Here is a 16686-nt window from a genome sequence, read left to right as displayed (position 1 = left end):
TGTTTTTATAAACGAACGCCATATAAGGCCATCCTTTTTCCTTGTTTTGCCAAGGAAGCAGCCTTTTTATTTAATGCATGGGTTCTCCATTGTTTCATTGTTCATTTATTACGATTGTTATAGTTGTCTTTGTATACCACGTTGTCAGTTGAGCACTCCGTTTGGAATATGATCAAGCCGTGGAAGTTTACAGTTGAGAATGCAACGTATAGTTGTACAGGAGAAAAATGGCAATCTTTTGTAGGTCTATGAACTTAATTTATGCCTGTATGCGTCAGTCGCTTCATATTCTTTTCGTACCATATCAATTGTGTAATGTGTTTTTTGAACAGGTTTGATTCTTCAAAGTGATCACTCGTGCTGTGTTCAGTCAGTCACTCGCTCGCTTCTTATTGTTTTGCTGCCTTCTCAATTGTGTAATGAATGTTTTCTTCAGCGCTCTTTGTGGCTGTTCCTTGTTTTCAGTTCACGTGATTACGTGGGAGGCGTGATGACGCGATACGCAACTCTGCCTCCCACGGCCAGCGAGCTGCAGTCCATTACAGTATATGGACAAAAAAGAGGTTCCAGTTATGACCGTTACGCTTTGAATTTCGAAATGAAACCTGCCTAACTTTTGTAAGTAAGCTGTAAGGAATGAGCCTGCCAAATTTCAGCCTTCCACCTACACGGGAAGTTGGAGAATTAGTGATGAGTCAGTCAGTCAGTGAGGGCTTTGCCTTTTATTAGCATAGATGGTAGTGCTAAACCACTACCGATGCGATCTATTTTCTGGCATTTCCGTTTCAGGGGGCGCTGTTCTGCGCTTTTCGCCACTCTGCCTGCCTGCCTGCAGCGTCTGCTTTCATAGACGTGCTGAAGCGTTTTTCTTTTTTTTTTCTTAAGTAAATCGTTAAGTTCAAAATGTCGATTGCGGTTATTTCTGTTGATTAATTCATACTTTCATTGATTATAGCTAATATTGTTACCAAGTGGTCGCTATTCTTGCCTGTTGTATACAATCTATCTAGCGTATTTCATATCTATCTCCACTCTCACTGCCCGCTTGCCTGCGTGCAGCGTGTGTCTATTGATATATGATTTAATGTATTTCTTTTTGACATAATTCTCCGAGCTGTAAAATACATATACATTATATATAAAACGAAACTACTATATAGCTAATACTGTTATGTATCTGTCTAGTGCCTTCTCTGTCTGCCTATCTATCTGTTTATCTAGTGCCTTTCACATGTGAATATACTCTCACTGCCTGCTTGCCTTTCTGCAGCGCCTGTCATATAGTGCCTTTTACATCTATCTATCTATCTATCTATCTATCTATCTATCTATCTATCTATCTATCTATCTATCTATCTATCTATCTATCTATCTATCTATCTATCTATCTATCTATCTATCTATCTATCTGTTTTTTGTCTCCTGACAGTTTTATATCTTCTACTATACAGTGCCTTCCCAGTTTATCTATCTAGTAACTTCTCTGTCTGTGCATTATTCAGTGATATGTCTGACAGGTATGTCTTACAGAACTTAAAAATAAGAACAGTTATAAGGACACCTGTTCATGTTAATTGCAGTCTCAATTTTTAATTTTTTTTAAAAAGAGCATCCCACATCTATTATACAGTAACTTTTCTATTTATCTGTCTATCTAGTGACTTTCAGATCTATATGTACTCTAACAGCCTTCATGCTTTCCTGCAGCGTGCGTTGAATAATAAAAAGACTGAATCATTTTCATTTATTTTATTGACATAAATCTCAGATACACACACACATATACTGCATATATACTGTATATATATATATATATATATATATATATATATATATATATATATATATATATATATATATATATATATATATATAATACAACTAATATATTGCTGATGCTGAGATCTATCTGTCTAGTGCTTTCTCTGTCAGTTTTCTTATATAGTGCCTTTGCCTTCTGCCTATTATACAGTGAATTCTCTGTCTATCTGTCTATGTAGTAATAATAGTATTATTACTTTTTGGTTTCCCTTTCTGCCTAGTATATAGTGCCTTTCCTATCTATCTGTCTTATATAATGCCTTTCATGTCTGTCTGTCTATCTACTGTATACCCTGCTGTTCTTTCTTATATTCTGTAAGTGCCTTGAGCATGGGAAAGGCACTATATAAATAAAATGTATCATTATTATTATTATTATCATCCATCCATCCATCCATCCATCCATTTTCCAACCTGCTGAATCCGAACACAGGGTCACGGGGGTCTGCTGGAGCCAATCCCAGCCAACACAGGGCACAAGGCAGGAAACAATCCTGGGCAGGGTGCCAACCCACCGCAGGACACACACAAACACACCCACACACCAAGCACACACTAGGGCCAATTTAGAATCACCAATCCACCTAACCTGCATGTCTTTGGACTGTGGGAGGAAACCAGAGCGCCCGGAGGAAACCCACGCAGACACGGGGAGAACATGCAAACTCCACACAGGGAGGACCCGGGAAGCGAACCCAGGTCCCCAGATCACCCAACTTTGAGGCAGCAGCGCTACCCACTGCGCCACCATGCCGCCCATTATTATCATTATTATTATTATTATTATTATTATTATTATCTAATGGCTTCTCTGCCTGTATATTATTTACTGTATACCCTGTTTTTTTCTGACAGTTTTGTATCTGTTATACAGTGCCTTCCATATCTATCTGTCTGTCTAGTGCTTTTCACATTTACATGTACTCTCACTATCTGCTTGCCTTCCTAAAGTATCTGTTGATTAATAAAAAGGCTGTACCATTTTTCATTTAGTAGTGCTTTCTCTGTCTGTCTTTTATACAGTGAACTCTATCTATATAGTAATAACAGTAATTTTATTATTATATAGCAGCTTCCCTGTCTGCCTATCATATAGTGCCTTTCCTTCCTATCTATCTATATATCTATCCCCTTAGCTGTTTTTTATATATCAATTATACAGTGCCTTCCCTGTTTATTTATATATCTACTGACTTCTCTGTCTGTCTGTCTGTCTGTCTCTCTATTACGCAGTGCTCTGTCTGTCTGTGTGTTATGGGTCTTAAAAATAATGCATGTTTTATGGATCTTAAAAATAACAGTTATAAGGACACTTGTTCATGTTAATTGCAGTCTCAATTGTTAAAAAATATTATAAAAGAAACATCCCACATGAAAATATAACAATCTCATTAACTGACAGTGCATACTAATTTACAAATTTTATGTCCATTTTGAGGTTAAAAAGGAAAAAAAAAAATAACACTTTCTCTCTAGGGGGGAATCGAACACGGGTCTCTGAGGCATGGCAAGCCTGCTGCGTTCTGATTGGCTGAGCAGTCTGTGTCAACTATCCGCAACTGGCCAGTCAAGGTAAAGTGAAACTTCTTGTATGTGCACAAGCTGCCTTGTTCTAATGTTATTTTCTATCAGCTGTGCTATTTGGAGGGCAAGTGAATATGCAGTATTATACTGTCAGTGTACAGTATATCTTGTCACTGTAAGTAGTCTGCACTGTTCAAACATACATGTTACCTACTGTAGGTATTGGCTTCAAAAGCTTTGTTGTGAAAAACAGAGATTTGGAACTTTGTGTTATTTGTGCATCTTTATTTTGTAAAGATGTTATTTATTTTTGCTCATTTTTTATTTTATTATTTGGAAATAGCAGAATTTGCACATTATATTTTTGTCTGTCTTATTACAACATTTCTAAAAAATAAATAATTTATTATGATCAAACAGTTACTCAGTACTTGAGTAGTCTTTTCACCAAATACTTTTTTACTCTTACTTGAGTAGTTTTTTGGATTACTACTTTTTACTTCTACTTGAGTAATATTATTTTGAAGTAACGCTACTCTTACTTGAGTACCATTTTTGGCTACTCTACCCACCTCTGAGAATCGGTGACAAAGGGCAGCCCTGGCAGAGTCCAACTCTCACTGGAAACGGATTCGACTTACTGCCGGCAATGCGGACCATGCTCTGACACCGGTTGTACAGGCACTGAACAGCCCTTATCAGGGGGTCCGGTACCCCAAACTCCCAGGAGCACCGCCCACAGGATTCCCCGAGGGACATGGTCAAACACCTTTTCCAAGTTCACAAAACACATGCAGACTGGTTGGGCAAACTCCCATGCACCCTCCAGGGCCCTGCTAAGGGTGTAGAGCTGGTCCACTGTTCTGCGACCAGGACGAAAACCTCATTGTTCCTCCTAAATCAGAGGTTCAACTATCTGACGGACCCTCTTCTCCAGGACCCCCGAATAGACTTGTCCATGGAGGCTGAGGAGTGTGATCCCTCTGTAGTTGAAACACACCTTCCGGTCCTCCTTCTTAAATAGGGGGACCACCACCCCGGTCTGCCAATCCAGAGGCACTGTTCCCGATGTCCATGCGATGTTGCAGAGACGTGTCAACCAACACAGTCCTACAGCATCCAGAACCAAAGCCAATACATGAAAATATATCCAAAGAATACATCCAAAGTAAATACATGAAAATGCATAACCTAATCTAAAGAAAACAAAACCTGGGCCTTGTTTCCTGCATCAGGACAGATTTATATTTGGAGATGACCAAAGAAGGCTTTAACCCACCAACATCTCTTGCCAAATGTTAAATGTGGTGGATGGTAAATAATGGTTGGCAGCAATATCATGGGTGTCATTAAGTCCTATGATTGCTCTCAATGGTCATATAATGCATAAGGAACATAGGGCCAATTTACAGTACATGGCCTTATGGTGCAAACAATGCTCCCTTCATGATGTTCTGCTGTTCCAGGATGATAATTCCCCTAAACATTATGCTAAACTACTGCAATTCAAAAATGGCTTAAAGAAAAGATTAAATCAAATGCCTTCCATGGCTATGGCAGTCACAAGGTCTAAATATCATTAAACCTTTATGGGAATGAATTATGAATAATTAAATAATAATAATTAAAGAACTGGAGGCCTTTCCTTGTAAAGAATAGTACGATATGCCAAAACACTCGGTTCAGGACTTGCAATAAGATGGAAGCTGTTCTGAAGGAAAAAGGTAGCCCAACCCCTTGTTAGGTCTTTGACATCAGTACTGTATATTATTACTTCAGATGTTATTTTGTTTACCTCCTGTACTTTCAAATGTTGTTGGCAATTATTCTCATTATTTTATTTTATTTTTTTTGCTTTTAAGAATAGAGTATATTAATTTATTATTCTGAAACCATTTTGCTTGCTTTATTTCTATGTACACTCCAGTGTCCTCATCAAAAAATTAGTATATTTTAAAACATGAACAAAATGTTTCAACAAGCACTGAAAGGCTTAGTACTGCTGCAACGATTTGAAACAGAGCCTTAAGGCACTGAGTGCAATGGACACCGCATATCACACCAATGTAATAGAAGAAATGACTGCCTTTCACACAAACAGAGTTTATAGAACAAGCTGAAGCGTGGTGTGAGTGGCTTGATAGACAAGAAGAGATTAAGTCGCCAATCCTATGACTACACTCCACTCTTGGGTGTCACGCCCTGTCTCCACACTCGCAGAGATTTAACTGAAACTGATCTCTCTCTAAACGTTACTTTATTACAGAAGTTTATTGAACGCAAGTGGAGCATGAAGACATACTGTCCAGGCTGGTATATTTCACAGCAGTGCACAGATGAGTTTAAACTGGTGAAATCTTAAAATAAGCAGAATTCCCACCCCCCCACCCCCCACGGTCACCCCAATCCAGCACAGCCTGTTGTGAAGTGTACCTTCAACCCTGCTGCCTGGCGCGGTGGCATAACTACAAGCATTTATTTATATGCAGGAGTTTAGTCATTTAGGGAGTTATAGGTGCAGTCTGAACCAGTTTGAGAATAATGCCAGACATTTTATCTCAGCAGAAGCCGAATGCTTCAGGCATTAGTAAGTGTTATGCATTCCCAAGGGTGCGGCGGAGATACATTAAGCATTGAGGAGCTTTTCCCTACTTCATAAGATGCCATTTCATAAAGCGAGAACGGGCTGCAATTGTTCTAATAACTGCTTAATTTAAGAGCCCATTGTACTGTATATTACTGCGTGTTTCAAATGTCAATAATCCTTGTGTGCCGAGGATTTATTTCATTACATTTTGAATGTATTGACATCTTTATTACAAAAAAGACAATAGAAAAAAGCAGTAAACTAAATTGATGAATAAAAGCAATTGACTACAAGCTACAAAGGTCAACCACCTTCTGCATCAGAGTACTTCTGGCAGTAAGAACATAAACCAGCAGTAACAGATATAGCATGTTACATGCAAGGTTTATAGGGTCATCGCTGTCATGTGTGCAGAGTACAGTGAAATTCTTACTTGCATGTGCTAATCAACTTGTCTCAAATCTCCAGTGCCGTGATTAGTGAGTATCTCGAAATGCCTGTCTTCCTTACCTTAAATGATTACCTTACCAGGTGGGGAGCAGATCATTGAAAAAATACATTTTAACGCTTATCTGAAATAAAGATAGACCATGACATGCTTGACTGGGATAATAAATCACAAGGTACAGAGTGAAAGCTAAACAGAAAAAATAGCAACCTGAAAATTGTGAGAAACAGCATTAAAACATCATACTATATACTGTGAAAGGACAAAATATTTTCCCAAAAATAACTTGAATTTAGCAAATTACAAGCAACATTTGTAGGTCCCTAAAGAGATTCTTAAATTCTATTTATAACACAGTTCCTGTCTTGAATGTGAGGTTTGAAGCATGATAACGAAATTACAGGAAGCTACAATAATGCTAAAGGAGTCTGTGTCATTCCTCACCAGTGGAAGAAAAAGTTTCTAGACAAAAACTATTTTTAGGTGGCCATTAAACATTAATAAAGCACAGGATGTGATGAATATCAAAACTGTGGATGTTAGACCAGAATATCAGGAAGAAATGAGTAATCTGCTAAGTATCGGGTTTCTACAGCAAAAGACTATAAAATTAAGATTTAAATAATACTGGCATTATAATTACAGCCATTTAGCAATAGAGACTGCATTCACCCTTGGCCTAGAGTCCTGGCATTGACTGGACATCAAACGACCTAACCAACTGAGCTAAGAACTTGTGCACTGTAGTATATTGCATCATCTGGATTTTGAACTTTCTAACTAAGAGACCTCAGTATGTGTGGACTGGCAATATCCCATCTGGGTAGTGTTCTGACTGAGCCCCCTTCTCTAATTCTTGCTCTGCTTTAACTGCTTAGCTAGATACAGCTCCAACTCCATCATTAAATTTGCTGATCACCAACAATGATGAGACAAGTTACAGAGAAGAGGTCTACCTGCTAACTCAGTTGTGCAAGGAAAGCAGTCTCACCCTTAATGTCAGCAAAACCTAGGAGCTGGTGGTAGACTTCAGGAAGCAGAACTCTGACATCTGCATTGGGCAGGATACTGCTGAAAGAGTGAGCAGCTTTAAATTTCTTGGACTGACTATCACCAATGGACTGAAGCACAGTACACCATGGCTAATGTCAGGAAGGCTCTCCATTGTTTCTACTCCTCAGACATCTGAGGCCAGCTCACCTATTCATTGCTTGTTCTCATAAACGTGTCCGAGTGCAAATTGGATTCCAACCTTAATAGCTGAATCACATCCTGATACGACACCTGCTTGGTTCAATATTGTAAAGAACTGCAAGGAGTGGTGAAGGTGATAGAGAATATGACAGGTACCCCATCATATTCTGCTCAGTAACAATTTCATTGAGTGCACATGACTTTCCTTAAGCTGTTATGTCCATCATTCTTCTTTACTTAAATTCAACAACTTAGACGAGGATAAGGGTAAAATTGCTTGCAACACTAAGTGTAAGAAACTTGAGCTTCATCATTCTTAATACCTGCTACAATTTTCTTCCTAATGGTCCTGATGTACATGCTTATAGCCTTGCTGTGTATTATGCATAAAATTGACTTAAACAGTGGTATAAAAACTTTAACCTGGGAGGCAAGCTTAATTGTAATCATAATCAGTTTCACATATTATTTTCTTATGTTACCTATCCCACACTTTTGCCCTCATGCTCACAGTTTTAACAGAAAGTGGACACACAAACTATGTAACAAGCGGAGTGAAAGGAGATTTTGCATAAACCAGGTGGATAGCTTAGGTGGGGTAGTCCCAACACTGCACCATTACACGTTCTCATTTCGACCAGTGCCACACTCTCTCCTGCTATACCACCCTTTCTGAAAAGAATCACTATTTCTGACACCAGTTCTAACTAAGGAATTCTTTCATCCTTATCTTGAGCTGCAGATATCCACCCCTCAGATGTGAATGACACCAGGATTGTACTCTCAGCAATGTTGTAAAATGGACACATAAACAACCTAACCAGCAAAGCTAAAAGATCTCTACTACTAAAAGTGCTATCACATTTATTTCTTTAAAAGGGTTCATTTTACCATAAAAAGCATGTAAATAGCATGTTAGAAATGGATATTGCACCTTCAGATATTTTTAAAAAGTTTGCCATAAATTTATTTTGGGTGGCATAATGACACAGTTCTTAGCACTGTCACCTAACAGCTCCAGAGTGTTGGGTTTGAGACACAGCCATTGTCTGTGTGACATCTGAACAGACTTTCACTGTCTGCATGAGACTCCTCTGAGTATTCTAGTTTACTCCCAAAGATATACATGTGACTCTAAGTGGATCCAGTATGTGTGGTTATGTGCATTAATTGACAGTAATAGTAATAGACAAGCACCCCAAGTGGTGTTGGTTGCCGTTATGTGCTGAGTCCTGTTAGAATAAGATCTGACACTCTCCAACTGTGAACTTGACGGGTGGGTTTGGAAACAGATTTGAAATATACACACATTAATTTTTATAAGCTATTTATGATTTTTTTTGTCCAAAACTTTTTTGGCCTTATTTATCAGCCATACTTGTGTAAATATGGCCTTGGTGATCAGTACAGCTTGTAGTATTTACTCCAATTTAGGGTCTCATTTATCAAGCTTAGTTATTGAGTTGACTGAGTAAAAACACTGGAACGTTTCCAGTGAGAGTTGGACTCCGCCAGGGCTGCCCTTTGTCACCGATTCTGTTCATAACTTTTATGGACAGAATTTCTAGGCGCAGCCAGAGCGTTGAGGGGGTCTGGTTTGGTGGGCTCAGGATTGGGTCACTGCTTTTTGCAGATGATGTTGTCCTGTTTGCTTCATCAGGCCGTGATCTTCAGCTCTCTCTGGATCGGTTCGCAGCCGAGTGTGAAGCGGCTGGGATGAGAATCAGCACCTCCAAATCCGAGACCATGGTCCTCAGCCGGAAAAGGGTGGAGTGCCCTCTCAGGGTTGGTAGAGAGATCCTGCCCCAAGTGGAGGAGTTCAAGTATCTCGGGGGAGTTCCCAACAGTTAGTGAGAATTTTGTCTAGAATGGATCCTTTTATGCTAGTTAGGTTACATTGTGTCAGGATTTTTTACATGCACTACAGTACTAAAAGAGTTTGTACAACACACTTAAACAGATACTGAAATAGATAAATACAATACAATACAATACAGTTTATTTTTGTATAGCCCAAAATCACACAGGAAGTGCCGCAATGGGCTTTAACAGGCCCTGCCTCTTGACAGCCCCCCAGCCTTGACTCTGTAAGAAGACAAGGAAAAACTCCCAAAAAAAAACCTAGTAGGGAAAAAATGGAAGAAACTTGGGAAAGGCAGTTCAAAGAGAGACCCCTTTCCAGGTAGGTTGGGCGTGCAGTGGGTGTCAAAAGAAGGGGGTCAATACAATACAATACAATACACAGAACAGAACAAATCCTCAATAAAAAAAATAAAAAATGTTTTATTTTATAAATACAAGCTTACCCCACATTATGAAGCTAATCCATTTCAGAAAACCCTTTCAAATGATGAATTCTCATAAAGTAATTTAAATGAAAAACATTTTTAAGCATTCCCTGGCCCCAAAAATAATACCATGGTTATTCAAATACATATAAATTGGCAGTATTAGCTTATTAATAATATTAGTCATCAAATTAAATGCCTAGTAAGATGAAGCCCTTCATTAAATGGTGTTTAATAAAGCTGTTTACCTTTGCTTTATCACTTCAAGATGCACATTGAAAAGGATGGCCTTTTCATCTTTTGTGGGGTTATCCAACTACTTCACAATCTTTTTAGGAGCACTGATACTCAGAATAACTTGAGAAAAAAGATGAGTGACACATCTGACAGAGTCAATGAACCATAGCACATCAACATACAAGTACACCTTGCTGCAGTCTGCGAAATCCAGCTCTGTCCTGTTTGAACAGTCCCTCAACTTAGCATCAGCTGTTAGAATGACTGAGACTGTGATTGCATGTCAGCAACATCTACTTCTTCCACAAACAATAAACCTACAGCCAGTTCCACAGGCTGCAGCAAGGTGTACTTGGAATGAATGTGAAGATAATCAGATGTTAGCGCTAGCCTCATGGGTTTGGAAACCGCCCCAGACTTGGTTTTCGTATAAGTGAAAAGTTCAGCTCATTGTGGTTAATAAGACATAAAAGGGTGTAAAAAGGCTTTCTCCATATAAATATATTTTCACAAAGTTGTTCATAATTGGAGGATGTCCATAAAAAGAATTGAAACATGATTGTTATTTGTTATGAAGGGACAACTGGTTGTCAAAGGTTAGCTGGAGAAGAGATGGCACAGGACAGCAATATTAAAGGCAGTAGAATCCACTGAGGAATAGCAGGTCCACGACTGGGAAATTAGTGGCTCATTTTAAATAAATAATTGTGTCACAAGAAGGTGCAGGCTGCAATACGGGGCAGTTGTGTGTGAGTGCATTTTTTTCTGTGGTTAATTGGGGAATTGGCTGCCCACTCCACAAGCATATGTAGAGGTGGATGGTTCAGTCAGATACCTTAATGATGCCACGGAGAGAGCAGCTCCTTGCACCTGTACTCAATTAGAAAGTAGAGGATAAAGAAGCCTGCATGGAACAGAAAGAAAATAGAGCGGAAAAATGAAAGAAAAGGATGTTAAAGGAAGGAGAGAGAAAGGCAGGAGTAAGATTGAGTCAGTGTTAGACCCAAGGAAGCAAGCGGACAGGAAGGTGAGCCCCAGGAAGGAGCATATGGCCAGCACTTAGCAGGGGGCTGAAAGATCAATACTGTTGAGCAGCCAGGTAGCAGGAGCGGTCATTGTGCTCAGGGTGTGCTCTCGCAAGGTGAAGCCAGCGATTGGCAGCGGTGGAGATACAGCACACTGTTGCTTGGAGGCTCACCGTGGAACGCCGTGGGATTGGCAGTGGGGACACAGGCCATAATAAAAGGGTGTCTGTACCTGTTTGTTTGACATCTCTCTGGCTGCAAGATCTTAATAGGATAAGCCAGAGAGATATCAGTTTTATAAGGGACGCATCGCGGACTTGATTTAAAAGGAAAGACTCCTACCTGTGTTTTTAACCTCATTTTATTGGATTTATTCGTAGCTTGTTTTTAATATCCACTTTTTATGGCTTATTTATTGAAGATTTGCACTGGACTTGTCAACACTGTTATATGTTGGTTTGGTTTTTAATAAAAGCACTTCTGTACTTTTATGCACCTACCGCTTGCTTTGTGTGATTGTCCTCATCAGCTGGCTCATCCCTCGGGTATTTTATTGGCGGTAGTGGGTTCAAGGGGCTCCCTGGAGCAACTGGGAATTGGAGCCAACCTGCACCTTTACATCTTCTTATCTTCTTATATGTCTACATGACAGTTTAGACAAATAGCTACTAAAATGGTGTAGTAAAAGCTATATGATTTGTAGCCTCCCTGGGGGCCATAGTTTGAGTAGGGGGAATTATGGGCAATGGTAGGAGAACTACAAAACTCTTCCAAGCTATTAAGGGTGAACAGACCTATGCATAGAACAGAATGGAACCATATTATCTATACTAATTAATAAAAGGCAAAGCCCTCACTGACTGACTGACTGATTGACTGACTGACTGACTGACTGACTGACTCATCACTAATTGTCCAACTTCCCGTGTAGGTGGAAGGCTAAAATTTGGCAGGCTGATTCCTTACAGCTTACTTACAAAAGTTAGGCAGGTTTCATTTCAAAATTCAACGCGTAATGGTCATAACTGGAACCTCTTTTTTGACAATATACTGTAATGGACGGCAGCTCGATGGCCGTGGGAGGCGGAGTTGAGTGTCACGTCATCACGCCTCCCACGTAATCACGTGAAAAGACTGTGAACGCAGTAGGGAGAAATGAAGGAAGAGCCGCAAACAGCGAAGAACAAAAAATTCATTAAACAATTGAGAAGGGAGCGAAACAATAAGAAGCGAGCGAGTGAAGCATACAAGCATCTTCATAAGGGAAACAAAGCACGGTGTAAAACGTAAGTTTAAATTAAGTTTATTGAAACGCTGCCATTGCGGATTGCAATAACATATTCGCGAGATAAAAGAAGGCAGTAGGGAGAAATGAAGGAAGAGTCTGTCTGTCGCCATATTGAACTTTCCAATGGTCTTTGTTACTTATGGGCCCATCTTCAAGAAATTTGGTACGCGGGTTCCCAACGCTAACTGAATCCTACTTGCGTACATATATACGTCCATAGCCTGTAGCTTGATCGCCATGTGAGGCGGCGTTGGGTCCCCCATCCCCATGCCTCCCACGTAGTTGGCTGCCTGCCTATATAAGGTCGTCCGTCGCTCCGGTCTCTTCATTCCCTTCCTTGCTTCGCCACGGTATTCACGTCTCCCCTTTTTATTTAATCCACGGCTTCTCCGCTGTTTTATTGTTCGTTTATTACGATTATAGTTATTGTGTAGTTATTTTAGACTTAGTTTACATTGTTCAGGTACCCATTTCCTTTATCGTTCCAACCGTACCCCCATTAACATGTCTATCGAGGTGATCACCATCGATCAAAGAACTGTCACTTACCGAGTGGTTTCCATGCCCGGAGATGGCGACTGCCTTTTCTCTGTGTTACATACTGCACGGCTATATCAGGCTCACTCTTGATATCTAAAAGAACATTGTGTCTTATGTATTGAATGACTGGGACAGGTTCAAGGTGTGGACTGATGACGGTACAGAAGATAATTATACTACACAGGAGCACTATAAGAGTGAAATGCTTAAGCCCTTCGCCTATGGTTCTGGATGTGAGTTGATGGCTGCCGCTGAATTGTTCGGTTGTCGCTTTCAAGTGTACCGAAATGACCAAATATTTTACACCTTTGGACAACCGCCAATGCCTCTTACAAAGCCTTCTTCAAAATGTTTACCCCAATCTACGAAATCTCCACGAAAACAACGTGTCATGGTTGAGCGAGAGAGCTATCCTGTCACCAAGAAATGACATGACTATGACTATAAACCACATTTTACTTCAAGAACTACCTTCACAACCGAAAACATATCAGTCTGTGGATTCAGTTGTAGAAGTGGAAGACGCGGTGCACTATCCGGTAGAGTTTCTCCACACTCTGAATCCTCCAGGCACTCCTGAGCATAATCTAATTTTAAAGGTTGGGGCACCAATAATGTTACTGAGAGACTTACAGCCACCGAAACTTTGTAATGGCACGAGACTTCAGGTCAAGTGTCTGCAAAAGAACCTAATTGAAGCAACTATTTTTACTGGCAGTGGCTCAGGGGAGAGAGTTTTTATTCCTCGCATCCCTGTTATACCCTCTGATCTCCCATTTCAATGCCTCCAATTTCCAGTAACGCTCTGCTTCGCAATGACAATTAATAAGTCTCAGGGACAGACCCTACAAAAGGTTGGCATTGATTTGAGGCAAGATTGCTTTTCACATGGCCAAATGTACATTGCATGCTCAAGAGTAAGCTCAGCGCACAACTTGGTCATATTACAACCGGATTGCCGAACTGACAACGTGGTATACAAACAGATCCTTAACAAATAATTATTGGTATATTTTCAAAGGTTTCAAAAGGTTTACTTTTCTTCTTAATAAAAATTGTAAGGCAGTACTTTGCCGCTGCGAAGCGTGGGTATTTTGCTAGTTTTTAATAAGAGAAGTAATTCAGAATAGAGTAAGTTAAAGGCAGGAAATGGGCCCAGAAATTCTTAGCTTGGAATATACTGTATCACAGATCTAAAGACAGCTCAGAAATAATTCTGGAGCTTGGCACAGCAGTAATGTCAGTTTGTAGTTTAAAGACCACCCCTTAACAGGTCCCCTTTACCTAGCAAAGACTCTTTGGCATGGCAGTTTACAGAAAGACAGGAATTGTGAGTGAATTTTTCATTATGATATTGAGATTAACGGCATACCTGAAAGACATACAGGCTAGGTTAATTGACAGATGTGAATTGGACCACTATGCGTGAGAGTGGGGGTTATGTGAGAATGCCAAGCGATGAAAAAGTACCACCTAGGGTTTGCTCCCATTTTGCATTCACTGCTACTAAAAGAGATAAGAGGTCTTTATGCCATGGGTAAATAGGTTAAAAGATGGATGGATGGATGGAGAGACTGAGAGATAACCTAAGAAACAAGGCCTGTCGCTGCATTTTGTAGTAGTAAAATATACTTGTTGTATATTGTTATTAATTCATTTTACAATACTGTGACCATTAAAACTTTTAAGTACTGTCTGTTTTCAAATAGCATATACAATCAGGTATTAGACATCATATGGTAGCAGAAAGTCATGTTCGATGATGTTACTCCATTAAGCCAGGAGGCACACAAGAAATTTGGTAAAGAATGTCAGAAGAGTATACTTAATTTGTTTCTTTGCCAGCAAACGAGCCAATACTGAGAAGCTCTCTGTGAAATTTTCAAAATATGCAACAGGATGCTTGAGGCTGTTTGAAGGCCCTAAAGCTACTGTATCAGGTTGGCTTTCTGCTCAAACAGGATTTATGGAACTGAACAACGACATGTTCTACATATTTAACCATGAAATATTCCAGCATATTGAAACTTGATCCTTGTTTAAACACCACCCGTGATAGGTTACAGTCACTTTTGCATGCCAATGATATTGCAGAGGTTATTTTTATCTCTTCTTTTTATGTAGGGCCAACTGCACAGCCCTTCATTTAAACAGAAGTCTAGTTTTTTAACGTCTGTAGCAGAAGCATGAAGCAACCTGCTGAGTCACAAGTTATATGAAGTTATGAAGCAAAAATTCCCTTAATATTTTGCTTTGGAAAAGCCTGTTAAATGTTGGAGTGCCTATAAAAAACACACATTAAATATAAAGATGCTCTGGGGACAAATTATAAATGAATGCCATTTCAGAGGCAGCTACTTCATCAGCAGTTTTAGATAGCTAATTAGTTTCTACAAATATGTGTACCTTCTCAGATTCTTTCGAAGAACCTGAACGTGTATCCTTTGCAAATCTAATCCAAAGTGCATATGTACAGTGGGTAAGTCTGAATTAACAGTCAAAAACGTTTTATGTACACATAATAATCTCACTTTGTAAAAAGGCTCAAGAAGCTTACTTTAGTTGAATTGTTTTTCTTTAATTTATGTGTACACATATGCCACATACAACACAATAAGGCAGATTTACTGAAATCATTTACAGAAAACCCTGCAGAGGAGTGCAGTGCCTCACTTGCTTTTACTGCTCTAATTAGAGTCAGATGCTGGGGCATTCCCAGTTTTTGTTAGATTATTTTTAATTTTAAATACAGATCCACTTGATGGCAAAAACACAAATTTAGTTCATGTATAGGACATGATGAAACTGTAGTTTAAGTGAAAACAAATGGCTTCACAAACAGTTTAACATAGTTACTGCCTTAAATGCTGCAGTGGTAGTACAAAGAATTAGGAAATGCGGATATGCTTCCACGGCTTTGCATTTATAAATAATAAGAGTTCCGAAAACAATGGACAGAGGAGTAAAAATTGTAATGTGGACTCCATCATGTTTGAGAGACATTAGCAGTAAATATTACAGCAAGAACTTCATACCACTGTGGCAGCGTCATGGCTTGCGAACGTTGGAAATTCTTGCCATTATTGAAGAAGCCATGACTTCTACTCTACAGAAGTAGACTCTTCCGGAGAATATTAGAACATCTGTCTAACCTGAAGATGAAGTGCACACAGCAAGATCTGAAGTCTCCAAGTAAGTGAACACCAGTATGGATGAAGAACAAGAACATTATAGGTCTGGAATAGCCTAAGTCAAAGTCCAAGCTGAAATCCCGTTTAGATACTGTGGAAGGGTTAGAAAGAGCTGTTCATTCTCAAAAAGCTACAAATCTACTAAGCTCAAGCAGCTGTGTTAGAAACTGTAGGCAGAAAGTCTGATGCAGTGTGATAGATCAGCCAATGGCTACAGGAAGCAGATGGAGTTATTGATCATGAAGATGGTAAGCAAGAAGAGTAGTTGATACTGCTGCCCCACAGATACAGTACCTTGGGTACATATTCTGCACCCATACTTCCTCCATTTAGAGTCTGAACATTCTCTGTGTCTGGTTCATGGACTGGTGTCCTACCAAGAGCTGGCTCTTGCTGCAAGGGAAAGATCCCCACACTATCCTGAACTGGATAAAGTGTGTGTGAGAATGTTATGTTATATAAAAGAATTCAGAAAATTAGACAGGTGACAAACTCTTGGCATTGACCCAATGTGTGTTCATGTGTAAAATTAAAGTGCATGGC

General features: G+C 39.5%; 1 protein-coding gene across 1 annotated transcript in view; it reads right to left on the bottom strand.

The window, feature by feature from the left end:
* Positions 1–16686, bottom strand: part of slco3a1a (solute carrier organic anion transporter family member 3A1a) — a 340728-nt gene that overhangs the window by 246837 nt on the left and 77205 nt on the right. The window lies entirely within an intron of this gene.

This window comes from Erpetoichthys calabaricus, chromosome 17 (assembly GCF_900747795.2).
Source record: "Erpetoichthys calabaricus chromosome 17, fErpCal1.3, whole genome shotgun sequence".
NCBI lineage: Eukaryota > Metazoa > Chordata > Cladistia > Polypteriformes > Polypteridae > Erpetoichthys > Erpetoichthys calabaricus.
This window is presented reverse-complemented; position numbering and strand designations above follow the sequence as displayed.